General features: G+C 42.6%; 1 long non-coding RNA gene across 1 annotated transcript; it reads right to left on the minus strand.

Moving 5' to 3' along the window:
- Positions 1 to 2,346: 2,346 nt before the first annotated feature.
- LOC102917301 (uncharacterized) lies at positions 2,347 to 5,699 on the minus strand. Its single transcript, XR_443175.4, has 3 exons — positions 5,482 to 5,699; positions 2,963 to 3,057; positions 2,347 to 2,825 (listed from the first exon to the last, which is right to left on the minus strand). It is a non-coding gene; the product is annotated as an uncharacterized LOC102917301 (long non-coding RNA).
- Positions 5,700 to 6,530: the final 831 nt, after the last annotated feature.

Consider the following 6,530-nt stretch of genomic DNA (forward strand, 5'->3'; position numbering starts at 1 on the left):
GGGGAAGAGCAGGGATTGGGGCAGGTGTGGATCATAGACCTCCCCTTTGCACTGAGAATGAGTGAAATTGGAGCAACATGACCCTGGTATAGAAGGATAGGGATGTTACCATCAACATTGTTGGCATTGATCTTCCATGTTAGGGGAGTTTTTTCTGGAAACAGTCCAATAATAAACATTCTAGGCTTTTTTGGGTTGTATAGTCTCTGTCCTGCTGTGATTTTAGCTTTAAAAATGTCAACTTGACACAACCTAGAATCACCTGAGAGGAGAATTTCAGTGAAGAGTTGTCTTCATTGGGTGGCTTATGGGCATGTCTGTGGATAATTGTCTCAATTAGTTAATTGACATGAGAAGACCCAGACACTGTGGGCAGTAGCATTCCCTAGGCAGTAGTTCCTGAACTGTACAAAAGTGAAGAAACTGTGCTGAAAACAAACAAGCAAACGAAGGCATGAGCATGGTGCGATAGTTTCTCTCTGCTCTTGACTACTGTGGATGTTCTGTGATCAGCTGCTTCAAGTTCCTGCTGCCTTGATTTCTCTGCAGTGATGGACTGTAGCCTGGAATTGGGGGCTAAAATAACATTTCTCTCCCTAAGTAGTTTTCTTCCCCCAAGGGACAAGGGATTATTCTGGATTAAAGTTCCAGGGTACAGTCCATTATGGCAGGGATGTCAAGGCAGCAGGAGCTTGAGGTGGCTGGTCGCATCACATCTACTGTCAGGAAGCATAGAGTGATGTACGCTTCTGCTCAGTTCCCTTCCTCCAAAAGAGGAGTTTGAAAGAGAGCAAGGAGGGAAATATGGGAGGGTTTGGAGGCAGAGAAGGGGACAGTGATATAATTATATTATTATCTCAAAAATAATTAATTAAAAAATCTGGCTTATTATGAAATGTCATCTTAAACTATGCAACAGAAGACTTGATAAACAATTTTCTATCAGGTGGTAATAAGATAGTGTGATTGTTTGTCTCAGTTGCAAGCTTGATGAGATCTGGAATCTCCTGGGAGACTGGCCTCTGGGCATGTCTGTGGAGTATTATCTCATAGACTAATTGAGATAGGGAGATCTAAGTAGTTTTTGTCAGGTATTTTTATCACCTAACAGAAATGAAAGAGGATGCCTGGTGTTGGACTCTGCTGTTGTATTAAGAAAGGAGCCAGGGAAAAATCAATGGCTGCAGCTGCTGTGTAATAAAACTATTTGTAAAAATGGATATGCTAGATTTTCCCTCAAACTTTAGTCTTGTAGCCCTGTCCTGGAGGAAAGTGTGGAATCTTTGGGTCTAATGGCTTGGTGGAAGGTCTTTAGGTCCTTTATGGCATTAGGTATTCTTCGTGTGACTCCTTTGGTAGTTGTACAAGAGGGTAGTATTAACCCCTCGAGGTGAAAATAGCTATGCCCCACCCTCTTAGCTTAGACTTCTCTAATGGCCATAGCAGTGGTTTCCAGACCCTGAGGTGGGAGAGTGGCCAGGCCTTACCCTACAGGGGAAAAAAAAAAAAGCTCAAGATCAGGCCATAAAATCCCACCAATCCCTGAGTCTGCCCTAAAATCAAGCCACAAAATCCCTCTATTCCTAGGCCACCCTGGACAACTCTGCTCCCCAAGACACCCCATTCAAAGCCTGCCTCCTGCTTGGTTCTTTGCTGCTTCTCCCCTGAGCAGAGGCAGCCACCCTTTCGTGTCTCTCCCAAATCTCTTGTGTGAGGTTTGTTGTGTGGCATTATATTCCTTGGCTGCTGACTTCCAGAATACCTTTCTCTTTAGGGTTGTCACACTTCCGTTGGGGAAACCTTCCCACTCAGAGCTGTAACACATCCACTGGGGAAGCCTTTCCCTCCAAAGCTCTAACACTTCAAGGTAGTTATGAAAAGAGCTAGTCTGGTCCCGCCGGCCCTCCTCTGCTCCTGGACTGACAAGTTGGGGTGCACCTGAATGAGAGCTTCCACCACTACTGTCTTCCATTTGCTGAAATGTCTTCCTTAGAGCTGAGTAGATAGAGGTGCCATACTTTTGAATCTCCAAATTGTGTGTGAAGTAGATTTCTCTTCCTCATAACTAGGCTATGTCATGAGTTTTGTTATGGTGATGAACAGCTGACTATACATGTCGTGTCCCCTTTGCAGAGGCCCATATTCCTTGAGATCCAGGACAATGTCATCTTTTATTTTATTTTATTTTTCTTTATTAAGAAATTCTCTACTCACTCCTCATGCTATCCACAGAACCCCCTCTTCCCTCCTCCCACCCCAGCCCTCTTTCCCAAGCCACCCCCAATGTCATCTTCTTCACAATATTTACCCAACTCCTGACATGAAAAGAGCTTTTAACATATGAAATAAGCTTTCAATAAATATTTATTAAGTAAATAAGTGATTACAGATCACATTTCTAGATATTTATTCTTCCAACCCACAAAATCTCATATATACATGTTTATGTGTACACTAAGGCTAATTTATAGGCTCCACACCACCAATTTATAAATATATTGGGAAAAAAATAAATGCCTTGGGAAGACCTGTTGGTTAAAATACATATTAAATTCCTATTTATTTGGTCAAGTGATTTATCAAAGTGAATCATATTACAAGATTCAAGGTGCAGGCAGTGGGTAAGTTATTTCCTCATTTGTAAGGAAGGGAGATCCTGGGCTAGGAAAGCCCAGAAGGAGGAGGACTGCTCTGGGTTCCAGTGAGAGATGCTTCTAGAATCTTTAGACTTGTTTAATTATGTGGTAGTTTTTACTTAATTTTTCTTTGAATGTCTTCCATATGTCTTCTGGGCTCCATGTGAGCCATGGTCAGGACCTGTTTCCCTGGAAAACACAGACACCAGAAGGAACATTGAGTGACAGGAGGAAGGTTATGCTCAGAGGGATTAGCCACCGTGTGACTCTATCTGCTTCTGTACAGAGTAGAGAAACAGGAAGACCCCCCTTTAAACTACACTCACCTAGGGGTATCACCAGTCCTGGCCAGGGACTTGAACAGAAAGTAAACAGCAGCTACGAAGATATACGTCAGTCCACCCCCAAGTATTCCTGTGCCCTGGAAGCAGAATGAGCAGAGAAGACATGAAAGCAAGTTTGGACACCAACAAATTTAGTTTTGAATCTGTCTCTATAGCTTTGGGAAGTCCTCCATTATTTCTCAGTTGCATTGGGGAAAATGTCTGAGTCTTTAAGAGGATCCAGTGTGGGTGGAAAAGAGTTTTTATTTTACCTCTCAGTATCAGGGGTGTTCTAAGGAAGAGGAGCCACTGCTCAGGCACATAGTTTGGTAGTTTGATCAGGTGGAGAGGTGTAGTCTGCCGTCAGTGAGACAGTGAAAGTGCTCTGTGTAGGAAGTGAATAGTATTTGTGCTGTGTGAGATGGCTCAGAGGTTAAGAGCACTGGCTGCCCTTCCAGAGGTCCTGAATTCAGTTTCCAGCAACTCTGTGGTGTCTCACAACCATCTCTAATGAGATCTGGTGCAGGCAGAACACTGTATACATAATAATAAATGAATATTTAAAAAAAGAACAGAGAAAAGTGAGATACAGGGAAAAGGAGGTATGAGCATCACAAGGGAAAAAGGCCAGCAGAAAAAGTGTCCTGGGGGAGGGGAGACTTCCAACTACAGTTAAGTGCCACATCTTCAGTGGTGTGTGGTTTTCTGGTCCTGATGTAAACCTCTACTGTTGCTCTGAGCCTCCAGATAAAGCCAGGTCCTGAGGCCGTCTGCTTCCCTAGGACAGTGACATTTTGGTGGGGAGAGCAGGAAGAAGCGAGGCTTCTCTTTGGCTGGTGAAAAACATCCAGTGAAGTGATTCCTAAATTGAACTAACTCAGCAGAGGAGGGAGCCAGGGGTGTGGCCCTGAATCTAGGCAGGCAGGAAGGCAAGGGAGGTGCTCTTTGAAGCCACAGGAACCACTGACGATATGTCAGTTTCCTTGGAGACAAATGGCATGACCAGTTACCGGCAATACCCTGCTAGATAGGGAACTAGAAGAAAATGAGAGAGAGCAGATTTCAAGTGCAATAATGAAAGCTCTCCAAGTTGTTTATGAGGCATATTCAAGCACTGGGCTTCCACGGCTAGATTAGAAATACACCCGAACTGGATCTCAGCAAGTACTAAAGAGCTGAAGGCTGTTTGTTACTAACGCAAGGTAAAGATGAATTAATGGCAGAGGTCAACAAAGCTGTAAGGTAAACTGATAGTAATCGATGCTGTTCAGTTATTCTCTCCTGGCTGAAAGCTAACAAAACTGAAAGGTAAACGGACTGCAATGAGTAATGATTAGTCTGTCCCAAACACAATTCTGAGTTCTAGGCTACACAGTGAAACTTTTAGGCTACTACAAGTTCAAAACAAAACAAAACAAAACAAAGCAAAAAAAAAAAAAAAAAAAAGATTATTAATTTCCTCTTTGATTGGCCCGAAAAGCTGGAGTGTCATTTATGTGCCCAAGGCATCTGCCTGGAAGGAGTGAAAATATTCCAAAGAGAGATACTCTATTTAAATATAAATCTCAAGTGAAATTGAAAGACGGACTTGGTGGTGGTGGTAGTGGTGGTGGCAGCAGCTGCTGGATCTCTTTATTTGTTCTTCTACTCAGTGTAGCCATGTTGAAGAAATCTTTCTCTTCATTTCACAATTGTCTCTTTAACTGACATCTTGAAGACAGTAGTCCAGCTTAACTTGTCAGGACTACCTGGGCCCAGGCTTGTACCCTAAAACTATGATGTGACTTGAGAGGAGGTCAAATCTGTACATAAGTGTAAATGTAAAGACCAGAGGCCCTGGGTACCTGCTTCTGTTTTCCAGGTGTGTTTCTAATGTACTTTATCAAGTGTATCATGTCCCTTTCTCTTTTTCCACACCCTTTGTCTCAGCAGCTACCAAGATCTTCAGCTTGCCTTCCTGCCTTGTGTTCTTTTTTTTCTAATGTTGGTAAATTTCTCTTGTCTCCAAAGTTCTCATCTGAATCTGTTTTAAAATTGTGTGTGTGTGTGTGTGTGTGTGTGTGTGGTGTTCTTATGTGTGTGGAGAGGATTGTGGTGTGTGAGTGTGTTTCTGTGTGGCAGGGCAAGCTTCAGGAAGTGTGGGGAGCAGCGACACAGAAGAGGGACCAGGATGGACCAGGAAGAGGCTGTGGCTGGCTGTACATTGCCATTCCAGGGGACACAGAGAGTTCAACGACAGGTACAACTTCTAGAGCAAGACCCAGCCCCCCTTGAGCCATCAGTGTCTCCCCTTCCTATACCCCAGACCATAATCCAGCTCTGTGGACACAGGGAGATAGCCACTCTGCAAAAACATCATTGTCTCCCAAGGGAATCTCACCTCTGCACAGTAGCTGCATTTTCATACAAGTTTTGAAATCGTATGCATGCATTCTCTCTTCCTAAGAACAGCAAACTGGACTGAATCCCTCCCAAGGGCAGCCATTCCACTGAGACTTCCCCTTGTAAATCAAGAGACTTACAGAAAGCATCCTGAAGGTGGCACCCACTGATCTCCTGCTTGGCTCTTTTACGTTCTGAAGAATTTAGGATAAAGCAAGATTTTGAAGAAGTTTAACTGAATAGAATCAATTCCTGAATTGTAGAACACCAAACTAAAAAGTAGAAAGTGCTGATGATACCAGACCAAGGGAAGTCTTTATATATATAAAGAACATGAAGGCAAAGTGAAACCACTTGCTCGGTTGCATGTGGAGGACTGACATTTTTGGCTCATCTCCAATTTCTTTTTGGCTCTGAGTTTCAGTTTTGTTTTTCTCTAATAGAAGCATTTAAAGGAAATAGCTGTGGTTTGGTTTCATTCTTTCCTGTTTATATCAGCTCAAAGCTACTTGCTTCATTGGTTTTGTTTACTCATGAAATTTTCAGCCTTTCCTGAGCTGACTTAGTGGGTAAAACTACTCCTCGCTAGGCCTGACAACTTGGATTTGATCCCTGGGATCTGCATGATTGAAGGACATAACTGACTCTCAAAAATGGTCTTTTGACATTCACACATGCGCCATGGCAAATAGTCCCCTTTGCATACAAAGTAGATAAAGTGTACATGTGTACACATGGGTGCAACACAGAAACTACACGAATAAACATTATTTAATTCTTTGTGAGTGTGTGTGTACAAGCATTTGCTTGACTGTATGTCTGTGCACCATGTGCATGCAGTGCTCTTGGAGGTTAGAAGAAGGCATTGGGTCCTCCTGGAACTGGAGTTACAGGCTATTGTGAGTTGCCATGTGGATGCTGGGACTCAAACCCCTCTGGAAGGCCAGCTAGTGCTCTTAACCACTGAGCCATTGTTCCAGCCCCAGCTTCTACTTTTAAAGCAAAATTTAGAAGCTTTAACTCAGAAGGATAAATCTATAACATTGACAAAAATAAAAATTTTAGACCTTTAATAAATTTGTTGAATTAAAAAAATAAATTTGTTGAATAGTGCTAGTTATTACAGCTATTCTGATATACAAGCATATATACAATAATAAATTAACCATTTAATCAAGACCAATAATCA

The sequence above is a fragment of the Peromyscus maniculatus genome, chromosome 1, assembly GCF_049852395.1.
Source record: "Peromyscus maniculatus bairdii isolate BWxNUB_F1_BW_parent chromosome 1, HU_Pman_BW_mat_3.1, whole genome shotgun sequence".
Lineage (NCBI taxonomy): Eukaryota > Metazoa > Chordata > Mammalia > Rodentia > Cricetidae > Peromyscus > Peromyscus maniculatus.